We start from the raw sequence: 11544 nt of genomic DNA, 5'->3' as shown, positions 1-11544 counted from the left end.
CAAAGGGAGCACTGCAGTTTTCTGAAACATGCCCTTCTCCTCCACATCTCCTGTAGACGAAGGGACCGTCTGAAACATCATTCACCTGATAGATCCCTCCTTTTGAAGCTCCTCCCAACTCGTACTTATCAAACCTCGCCGTGAGAGCCTCTAATGCAGCTACAGAAGGAGACTCAGCACTCCTCCTTTGATTCCCCCTGGAATTCCCATACTCAGCTTTATGGGTGGCCAAATCATCAATGATCTTCCACCCCTTAGTCTCTCCCAAATTCTCCTGGAATCTGCCACTAGCAGCTGCATCCAGGATAGCCCTTTGATCGTCATAGAGCCCATTATAGAACTAATTGCAAAGGCTCCACTTTTCGAACCCATGGTGCGGAATGGTTCGAACCAGCTTCTTGAAACGGACCCATGCTTCATGAAAGTTCTCATCAGGCCCCTGTTTAAAGCTCGTGATCTGAGCTCTAATAGCATTCGTCTTTGAGGCAGAAAAGTATTTCTTGTAAAATGCCAAAGCCAGCGAATTCCAGTCCGTGATCCCATTAGCAGCTCGGTCCAAATCTCTATACCACTCCATTGCAGCATCACGAAGGGAGAATATAAACATGGTCTCCTTTACTTGGTCCGGAGTCACACCAATCGGTGGGGGTATGGAACAGAAATAATCAATAAAGGTCTCCATATGCTTGGCTGCATCTTCATTTGCAGCTCCCCCGAATTGGTTCCTCTCAACCAAGTTGATGTAAGAGGGCTTTGGTTCGAATTTCCTGTCCTCTCCTGGTAATGCAACTCCTTTGTAGAGATTCGCAGCTGTCGGCTCCGAGTGACTGGCTATAGTAGCTTCTTCGGCCATCTCTAGAAAATCTGGAGATGTGACGGTCTCAGATGAAGAAGTGGAAACAGGAGATGAATGTGGATCCTCCTCAAACAGTTCGTTCTCGTAGTAACTAGACAGAGTACTCAGCTCTTCCTCTGTCGGCAATATCCTAGATGATCGTCTCAACTCTCGCAGGGTCTTCTCAATCTCAGGATTGATCGGTAGTAGTTCACCACCCTGTGACCTGCGCATAAGAGGAAACTACAAAAAGAATATAAGAAAAGTTTAAGGAACAGATGTCCCTTAAACTAAGAAATACTAAAATAAAACAACTAAAAATTAGAACAATTGCCTCCCCGGCAACGACGCCAAAATTTGATACCCGTCGTGAGGTGTCAAAAATAAATTTATAATCTCCAACTACAACTATAGCTAGCGGCAGTCGGGTCGAACCACAGAGAGGCAGACGTAATTTCTAGTTGTTTAATTTCGGTCTAAGGTAACAAAAATGTGGGGGTTTGAATTGATTTGGTCTATAGCTAAAGGAAATAAAACAAAGTAAACTAAATAAACGGATGAAAATAGATATAAAAGAGGTACTAGGATGGTCGGTTCACTATAGTTTCGGCGGCAGCATACTAAGTAGGTCTAAATCAAACACATGAGGCGGGAAAACAAGAGGTCCTCTCGGTCCACTCTTAACAGATAGCATCTTTCGATCTCGCTATAAGTCCCTAATATCACTAATACTGACTCTCATCCTGAGAAGTGACTAATAATCTAAACTTTACCTATCTTTCGATCTCAGCATAGTTTAGTCATTTTAATTGGTGGTCAATCAACTGTCCCTATCTCTCGATCTAATGGGTCAGTCATATCCTAGACATTCAACTAGTCGTGTGCACTCGATTCGTCGAATATAGAATTTAAAACAATTAAAACGAAGGTAACACCTCACGTGGTCAGTCGATCGACCAGGTATAGCAGTCGATCGACTGACACGCGATTTCAGTCTACTAATTTCTAATGCCGCCTAATTCTACAGTTCCCCTACATCCTAGCACGGGCTATTTAGCTACTCATGACTATGATTGAAACAACAATAATATTAACGATTAAAACATTAGAATTCATGCTTAAATTATCTAAACAAACGATTAACAATAAAGCGATAAATCGGTTTCGGGAAACTAACTAGAAATTCCTATACTATGGACGAAATAAAGATGAAATGAAATAAGAATAAGGGAATACCGAAATTGCAGAGGAATTGTAATGGAAAGATTGAAAGCACGAATGAAGATTCGATACGAAATAATATTCTCAACCCTAATTATTTGATATCCCAAAACTTGAACCAAAAAACTGAATACAAAACTTGATGTTCTAGGTTACGTTATATAGAAAATATACATAACACTTATTATCAAAACCTAAATACCATGGGCTTGCTTTTCCTCGATCTTTTAATTCACGTCTGATTAGCGGTTTGGTCGATCGACTAAGGTGCTCAGTCGATCGACTGCTCTTCACTGAACAATAGTCTCTGGAAATCGTGGGTTGGTCGATCGACTAAGGGTAGTGGTCGATCGACCACTATAGCTGATACTTGACTTCTATATTCTCGTGGATTTGTCTTTTGGGCCTCGAAATGCGTACCAAGCTCGTTCCTTAAGTGAATACTTCACGTTAAATGCAATGCAAGATACTCGGGGACGGATTTAGCTTGATTTCCGCTGGATTCTTCACATTTCTGCAATAATGTACAAAAACACGAGAGTGGACGGAAATAGGGAGAATAGTAGCATAAACTACTAAAATGAGCTCTGAAATGCGTGTAAAACAGGATGTAAAACATCATATAAAAGACACGCATCAACGAGCGTCCCCCAACAGTGTGATCCGAGCGTCTTCCAGGCGATCCGCTCGGATCATAGGTCAGTGAGCCCGTGCCACATCTCAAGACGCACGGATCGTGGCAAGACTAGCACGACGGATATGCTCATTTCCTTCGAGATGAGCATTTCCTCAACTTTTATTAGGGACTTAATAGTCATTTAAGCCCTTAGTAACCCTAATCCTTGTACCTAATCTTTAGTATAAATAACCCTTTGTACTACCTAGATTATCATCAAGTTGTAATCAATTCAAATACTCTCTTAAATCTTGTAATCAACTTTTAATCTAGTCTTAATACAAACCTCAATATTAATCTTTCCTTAATTTCTCTATTGTTCTTCAGTTATTTTGGGTATTTAGAAGATTATTTGGGTTTAGTTGGAGGATTGACAACCTTCCATCAATCATCAAGTACTTCTATTATTCTTTGCTTTATTATTTGGAATCATCTTCATAGGTATAATTCTCTTTTAACCTTGTTTAATTATTGTTAATCACTTTCATTTATTTATCATGTTTTGCTTTGCTAGTGTGATTGGCAACCTTGCTAGCATGTTAAACTTGATAATGAGTGAGTAGTTTCCTTAACTATGGTTAATGGGGAATTAGGGGAAACCAACATGGGGATTGATTCATGCTTAATCTAATATGTTTCATAATTAATTTGCTTGCTTGTTGTGATTTCAACTTATGCACATGTTATATTTGATGAAATGCAAGCCTATGAATCCTTGCATTTTTTCCCCATCACTTATCTTTTAAATGAGACTTGTAAGCTTATACACCAACTCGAGTCTCATTAGACCATGCATATAGTTGGATAGGAAGGACTAAGTCGACTTGTAGGTGTTGTACAATCTAATCGATTCGGCTCTGGGACCCAAACCTTCTTAGGGATTCTAAGCTTATACACCAACTCGATCCCATCACAACAATAAGTGCTTGCATCTAGTAGAGAACATGTTTGTATGATCAGCTCCCATGAATCCCCTATGAACCCATGACACCCTAGTGCCTTTAATCAATTGTTTACATATCATTTGAATCATCTTGCTTGTTTTCATTACTTTACTTTTACCTTGTTGATTAGTTTAGTTGATCTCTTATCTCAATCCAAATTGTGACACCCTAAGACACAACCATTTGCAATTGATAATCCTACATCAATATCCGTCCCTTGGGATCCGACCTTTACTTGCCTCTTTGCTAAGAGTAGTTTGTGAAGTTATAAATATTGTTTTGGGTAGGTAACTTTTGACGACGAGTTTTAACCTCACACCAGTATTTCAATATTTATGTATACAAATTGTTTACCGTATATTTTTACTTAGGCGGATACATTAATGAATACGGTATATTTGTACATGAGCTTGTACGATATTAATTGTATACATTTTTTATATTGTATATTTCGTATTTTTGTATCTCAGCTTGTATACATTTTTACTAATTATTTATCTTTGTAATATTTTTTGTATAATTATTTTCGCTGATTATTTTTTAGATTTATTTTTCTTTTTAATTTATTATTGAATATATTTGCGTTCTGTATCTCTTTGACATAATTATTTATGGTAATAACTTTTTTTTTCTTATTCAAGGTTTTATTTATTTATTTATTGATAAATTGTTTTTGCATTTTATAAGGCACTTTATTTACATTATATTTTTTTTTTGTATAATTTCATAATATTAAGTATGAAATTAGCGAGTTAAATAAAAAAAATGTTAATAAATTTTTTTTTAAAAAATTTTATTAAAAAAATTTTATTGGACATAATTATTATGTAAAAAATTCTTAAAAAATATTAATAAAAAATTTTCTTAAAATTTTCTTGGACATAATTATTTATGGTACAACTATTTTTATTTAAATACTCTTTTTTTTTTACAAAAAGTACATACGAAAAACTTGTTAATAAAAAAGTACTGCAACAAGGTTCGAACCTTAGACGTCTGGTAAGAAAAATATGTCTCTTACCAACTATGCTATACCAATTGTATGCTTATAATCTACACTCTAAATAAATATTTCGGGGGAACTTGTTATTTTTATGTTGTAGTTAAGAAGATGAAAGGTCGTTAGGGTTTTCCCCACCTAACTTGCATTTGGCGGAAAACCATGCGTTGATTATTTTTTTTGGAGGGAAATATTGTATTATAAATATAGTCATTCCCTCTAAATTTTAATTCATCCAAAATACATCTTCCCTACTAAATTAATCTTTTAACTATCCTAAAGTGAAATAACAAAAATGTCGGAAGAGAGGAAAGTCCATGCAAGAGACATTGTGAACACGAGGTTGTTCATGAGAGAAATAATCAAGGAAGTTGGTCCTACCAACGTCCAAAATGCTTTAACGAGAGCTAGTCCCGGTAACCATGGAAATACTTTCCATGTTGATTTATTTGACGAGGAATTTAATATGCTTAATTGGGGTAAATTTGAACTCGACAAAATGTATTGGAAGAAAATTGACGATGGGATAGAGATGTTAGCTACCCCTAATATTGATTCCACCATTGTTAGGGTGGAGGAGCAAGAGGAGGACGAAGTAGTGGAGGTGATTGAGGTTATAGCAACCCCTCCTAAGCCGAAGAACTCCGGAAAAGTTACGGGGAAATCGCCATGCACAAAAACCCCCGACATCCCCCCTCCAAAGATGTCCAAGAAGAGGTTCGGGAGAACTCATCCAAGAAGGCTCAATTCTAAGAAACTTAGATTTGATTCTTGTGTTGGTTGTAGTCATTAGGTTTAGTTTTAAAATTTCGTTTGTTGTTTTTTTTCCTTTGTATCGTCCTTTTTAATATTAATAAAAGTAATTTTCTTCTCATATTACCTTTTTTTAATTGTCCTTATAAATTAAAATAAAAAAATAAAAACCAAAAAGGGTGACTCTTATCATACTCGATAAAATGGAATTAAAAAAAATAGGATAACTCTTACTATTCTCCATAAAATTGAATTATGAACGTTTGACTTCCCTATGCACCTTAATTTATTTTACACTATTCGAAAAGGCTAGTAGATAAAAACTATTAATGACCAATTATATTATTAAAAAGAATAGTAAAGAAAATATATCTTAATTTATTTACATGTTTTTAAATAATTAAAAGTAAATAATTTATGTAACTTCGTAGAATATTACTGCCGAAATATATTTTTATCCATACACAAATTATATAAGTCAAATTAGATGGTAAAATGTTAGTTTTATTAATTTAAAATATTAAAATATAAATTATATTAGTGAAAACATAATATAAATATATAGTTAAATTAATATAGTAACATATTAATATAGTAAATATGATAAACTACAGTTAAATTGACAGTAAAATATAAGTTTTAGTTTGTTAAGAAATAAAAAACAACAGTTAAGAAATGAATAGTTACAGTTAATTAATTTATTTTGTTTATTAAGTGTAAATATTAAAATAGAAATTTATATTTTTCAAATACAAATGTTCTACATAGATCGTTGCGTTGATCGTATGTTCATCCAAAGTTTAGTCCATCATGGATTGGTTAAAATATATTTTTAGGGTTTTAAGGCTTTTTAGGGGGTTTAAGGTTTCTAGGGTTTATTTGGGGTTTAGGGTTTCTAGGGTTTTTAGGAGTTTGGGTTTATAGGGTTAATTTGGGTTTTAGGAATTTAGCAATATGTACGATCGTATGTGTACGTAAATTTAAGATCTAAGGTTAAGATGTTATTCTAGTTATGCTTTAAGATGTTATCAATCGTATGTTGTTATAATTAGTTAATTGTTCCGATCAACATTGTAGTACTAATTTTAGCAACCTTTGATCAATATGAGTTTATATATGATCGGAACGCAAGACTTAAGATTAAAATGTCATACCACTTATGTTTTAAGATGTTATCGATCGTACGTTGCAATTGACTAATCATTGCAATGTACGATCAATACGGGCTTAGATACCTATGTGTTATGGTTTAATATGTGATCGATCGTACGTTGCTAGTGACTAATAATAGCAATGTACGATCAATACGAGTTTAGATACCTATGTATTATGGTTTAAGATGCTATCGATCATACGTTGCTGTTGACTAATCATAGCAATGTACGATAAATACGGGTTTAGATACCTATGTCTTATGGTTTAAGATGCTATCGATCGTACGTTGCTATTGACGTATCATAGCAATGTACGATCAATACGGGTTTAGATACCCATGTCTCGGGACGTAAGACATAAATTTAAGACCTAAGTTTAAGATGTTATCAATCGTATATTGTTATAATTAGTTAATTGTTCAGATCAACAACGTAGGACTAATTTTAGAAACGTTTGATGAATATGAGTTTATATATGACCGGAACGCAAGATTTAAGATTAAGATTTCATGCGACATATGGTTTAAGATGCTATCGATCGTACATTGCTATCGACTAATCGTTGCAACGTACGATCAATAGGATTGTACGAATTCTTTTATAATAAACGGCTGAAAATATTGTTTCTGCGGGAAAAGGACAATTTGGAGTTAAAACAACATAAAAAGTGATGGTACTTAAGAGTTAATCGTGGCCGTTTAGTTGTCAATAAAATATTAGATGATATTCCACATTCGTGGTTGTTCATCATATGAGTGACCAATAACAAAGAAAGCCACGGATTAGTAAATATTACAACCTTTATAAACATTTTTTTTTGTTATCATATCAACTAAAACATAATTACACACTCTCTATAACTTCTCTCAATAATACTTTGTTGGGCCAGAGCCTAAGGATGTTGTTAAGCAGTATATGAGTGTGACTGGGTTTCCTGCTATGCCACAGTTGTTTGCTACTGGTTCTCATCAGTGTAGGTGAAATTATAGGGATGAGGAGGATGTTTATCATGTGGACTCGAAGTTTGATGAGCATGATATTCCGTATGATGTTTTGTGGCTTGATATTGAGCATACGGATGGAAATAGGTATTTTACTTGGGATAGTATGCTTTTTCCTCATCCGGAAGAGATGCAGACCAAGTTGGCTGCCAAGGGGAGACGTATGGTTACCATTGTTGATCCTCATATTAAGCGAGATGAATCGTACTACATTCATAAAGAAGCTACTGACATGGGCATTATGTTAAGGATGGGAGTAAGAAGGATTATGATGGATGGTGTTGGCCTGGCTCCTCCTCGTACCTGGATATGTTGAGCCGGGAAGTCAGGGAATGGTGGGCTGAAAAATTCTCCTACAAGAATTATGTTGGGTCCACACCCTCACTATACATATGGAACGATATGAATGAACCTTCTGTATTTAATGGACCGGAGGTATTCTTCTGTCACTTGTTGTCTCTTCTCTATTTCTACTGACTTAGCACTTATGTTTATATATGGTATATTCACTGAATACTATTTACGTCTTATGCATGGATACTGTTATTCAAGGTCATATCTGTGATATTGAGCTTATAAATTCATGATTATTACAATTGTTTTTTTCTAACTTTTCCTTCTCGAATGGATCCGGAACTCGGATTCTTATGGTCATTGGTGTTGATGGCATTGTGTCATTATCCTTCCCATCTTATCCTTTGTTCAAACTTCGTTGCTTGTTTTTTTTCCTCTTCTTATATGCTACAAAAAGGGTCCCTAACTAAAACTATCACTCTCAATGATAAAATGGTCACTAACAATAGAAAAAGTCTCACTATCCCAAAGGTCATTGGCGGTAAGGGTTACTGGTAATTTACAAGTGTTAAAGAGGTCTTGCAAGACGATCTTACATAAGACTTTGTGCTAATGCTTTGCTCCTTATTACTCTATGTGGAACTGTGTCTCACTCTCTCAAGTCTCAATGTTTAGCAAAGATCATCGTTAAGCCATATGACTCTTGGCCTGGGAAGGGTAGTTGTTTTGTATTTCAGTTGGGCTTCTAAGTTCATTTTTAGAAAATAACTTACTTTGTATTGTTTTTATCAAATTACCAAAGGACTCAGTTGGTATTGTTCCAATTTAACGAAATTTTGTGTGGTGTTTCAGAGTGTATGGTACTAGCATTGTCATCATTTGACTTCTTTTCAAGAACAAATTTGCCTTTATCTTGATATACCTTTGATGCGAAAGAAAGCGGGATATACAAAGATGTCGGTGTATTTTATTTTATCATGGTCTGATCTTATTCGTATCTTGCTTTCACCAGGTCACAATGCCTAGAGATGCATTGCATGTTGGAGGTGTTGAACACAGGGAACTTCATAATGCTTATGGTTATTATTTTCACATGGGCACATCTGATGGACTTGTAAAGCGAGGTGAAGGGAAGGATAGACCCTTCGTCTTATCAAGGGCGTTCTTTCTTTGAAGTCAAAGATATGGAGCTATTTGGACCGGTGATAATACCGCAGAAATGGGAGCAACTAAGGGTTTCGACCCATGGTCTTGACCATGGGACTCACTGGAATTACCTTTTCAGGTATATTTGTTCATTTCACCGCAAAAAAAAAAAAAAAAACAAAAAAAAAATAGATTTTGTAAGTGTTTGCTCGCTCACGGTTGTCTTTTTGTATAGGTGCGATGTTGGTGGATTCTTCGGTAACCCCGAACCCGAGCCATCTTTTTGCGTTGGTATCAATTGGGTGCCTACTATCCCTTCTTCCGTGGGCATGCCCATCATGACACAAAAAGAAGAGAACCATGGTTGTTTGGGTAATTATTCTACTGTTAAACCTGCCCAGTTATTTTAGTTTCATGTCTAGGGGTTCATTTATATGTATATGGAGCTGAAGTACATTAACTGATTAACACTTTATGAGTGTCAAAAGCCGACACGTGTACGGGAGATTATATGAAGAATTGTAACTCTGATTCTTGTGCATTTTATCTTAGTATTTATGGTACATGTTTGAGTCAATACATTGTGCATGGATATATTTCTTACCTCCCTTAACACCTCTCATAAGTCACAAGTCACAAGTCCCTCTTGAAAAGAAGTGTACTAAAGAGAAGAAAGGGCTAATGATAGACACTCTCGAAACTGATTTACATGCTTGACTCATAAATTCTCTTTCAATCACAGGGAACGCAACACGGAACTCATGAGAGACGCCATTCACAATCGGTACATGCTACTTCCTTATTTCTACACGTTATTTAGAGAGGCAAATACAAGTGGTGTTCCAGTGATGCGTCCTTTGTGGATGGAGTTTCCAAATGATGAAGCTGCTTTCAATAATGACGAGGCCTTCATGGTTGGAAACGGTATATTAGTGCAAGGAGTGTACTCTGAGGTTTGTTACCAAAATTCCAGATTTTAGAGATCTTACATATTCTCCAATTAACGTCAATTCCATGTGCCTGTTTTTCTCGTGAAAATCATAATAGTGGAACATGTATATGCTTTATCCAGAAAATTAAGCATGTATCAGTATATCTCCCCGGAGAACAGTCCTGGTATGATATGAGGAGTGGAAGCACATACAAGGGAGGGATCACTCATAAATTGGATGTCTCCGATGAAAGTGTTCCTGCTTTCCAAAGGGCTGGTACCATCATACCCAGGAAAGATCGCTTCCGCCGAAGTTCCACCCAGATGGTGAATGATCCATACACCCTGGTATGTATATTTTTCTTTCCTTTTTTTTTGGGTGGAGTGTGGGGGTGCTTAGTTTCTAGTTCCTTCTACTAAATGACTTTACTTGCTAAGCTTGTCGACATTTGTTACCAGAAGATTTGATGATATGTCAGTTTTGGGTCAATAGGACTAACTCTTTCTATAAGTCTTCCAATGAAAGAATTTGGCAGCCAATTTATCTATTTGAGTGTTGTGATGTGTATATTTCCCTTGGTTGGTTTCAGGTGATAGCTTTAAACAGTTCCCAAAAAGCCGAAGGTGAGCTATACGTAGATGATGGCAAGACCTTCGAATTTCAGCGTGATGCCTACATTCATCGCCGATTCATCTTCTCCAATGGCAAGCTTACTTCCTTGAACGTGGCTCCCTTGGGCAATAATGAAAGGCTCTTTTCATCCGATTGTGTGATCGAAAGAATTATAATTCTTGGCCTGTCATCTCGACCCAAAAGCGCTCGCATTGAACCTACTAACAATGAAGCAGTAATTGAAATGGGCCCTCTCCTGGTTCACCACCCTCAGACAGCACCGGTTTTGACAATTCGTAAACCTAATGTTCGGATATCAGATGATTGGACAATACAAATCTTGTGAGCTCCAGTGGGGCTTGACTTTCATCTATCATGGTCAAACCATGCCTCACTTTAGCGATTTCCAGCAGTGTTTAATGCAAGATTGGCTTTACTGAATTCACTGGACAAATATGAGGCATCATTCAAAGGTTCATGATTCTTGGAGCTGCATTCTTGTTACGGTTCGATAGTTGGTCAGTGTTAAATGTTTGAAGTTATAGAGTTGGATTAATCATGTGTCACTTGTCTTAATAATAGGACAATTTTGTTGTTGATGGTTATAAAAGTAATGTTTGTTACATGGTTAGATTCACGATTCGCCCTTATAAAGTGTGTGTTACATGTATTTTTAGTAAGCGGATAGAATTCACTCTTAACTATCGTGATTCGTAGGGTACTCGAGCCAGTTCGGTAACCCAGGTTTGTTATGGAGGGAACTTTTTAGTTTGACCATTTGCTGTGCTATCAATCAATATTTATATTTATATATTAATTCCAGAAATCAAGGGACTTAATGTAATTAAAGAAATTTATACAAATTAAATATACTATATAGTTTTAAATCGATAGTACCGTGTGATGGACTTGATAAAGGGATCTCAATGTAAATATTATATAGTTTTGGTTAAAAGTATAATATAAAGATGCATTG

At 35.8% G+C, this 11544-nt stretch overlaps 1 non-coding gene and 1 pseudogene across 1 annotated transcript; both read left to right on the top strand.

Annotated features, from left to right (window-relative positions):
* The first annotated feature begins 365 nt into the window (after positions 1-365).
* Positions 366-472, top strand: LOC141650342 (small nucleolar RNA R71). Its single transcript, XR_012546382.1, has one exon. It is a non-coding gene; the product is annotated as a small nucleolar RNA R71 (small nucleolar RNA).
* Positions 473-7459: 6987 nt separating this feature from the next.
* On the top strand, positions 7460-11238 carry LOC141648820 (putative glucan 1,3-alpha-glucosidase; annotated as a pseudogene).
* The last annotated feature ends 306 nt before the right edge of the window (positions 11239-11544 follow it).

Source organism: Silene latifolia, chromosome 3, assembly GCF_048544455.1.
Source record: "Silene latifolia isolate original U9 population chromosome 3, ASM4854445v1, whole genome shotgun sequence".
NCBI classification, from domain to species: domain Eukaryota; kingdom Viridiplantae; phylum Streptophyta; class Magnoliopsida; order Caryophyllales; family Caryophyllaceae; genus Silene; species Silene latifolia.
The sequence above is the reverse complement of the archived record's forward strand: the minus strand, read 5'-3'. Positions and strand labels throughout refer to the sequence as shown.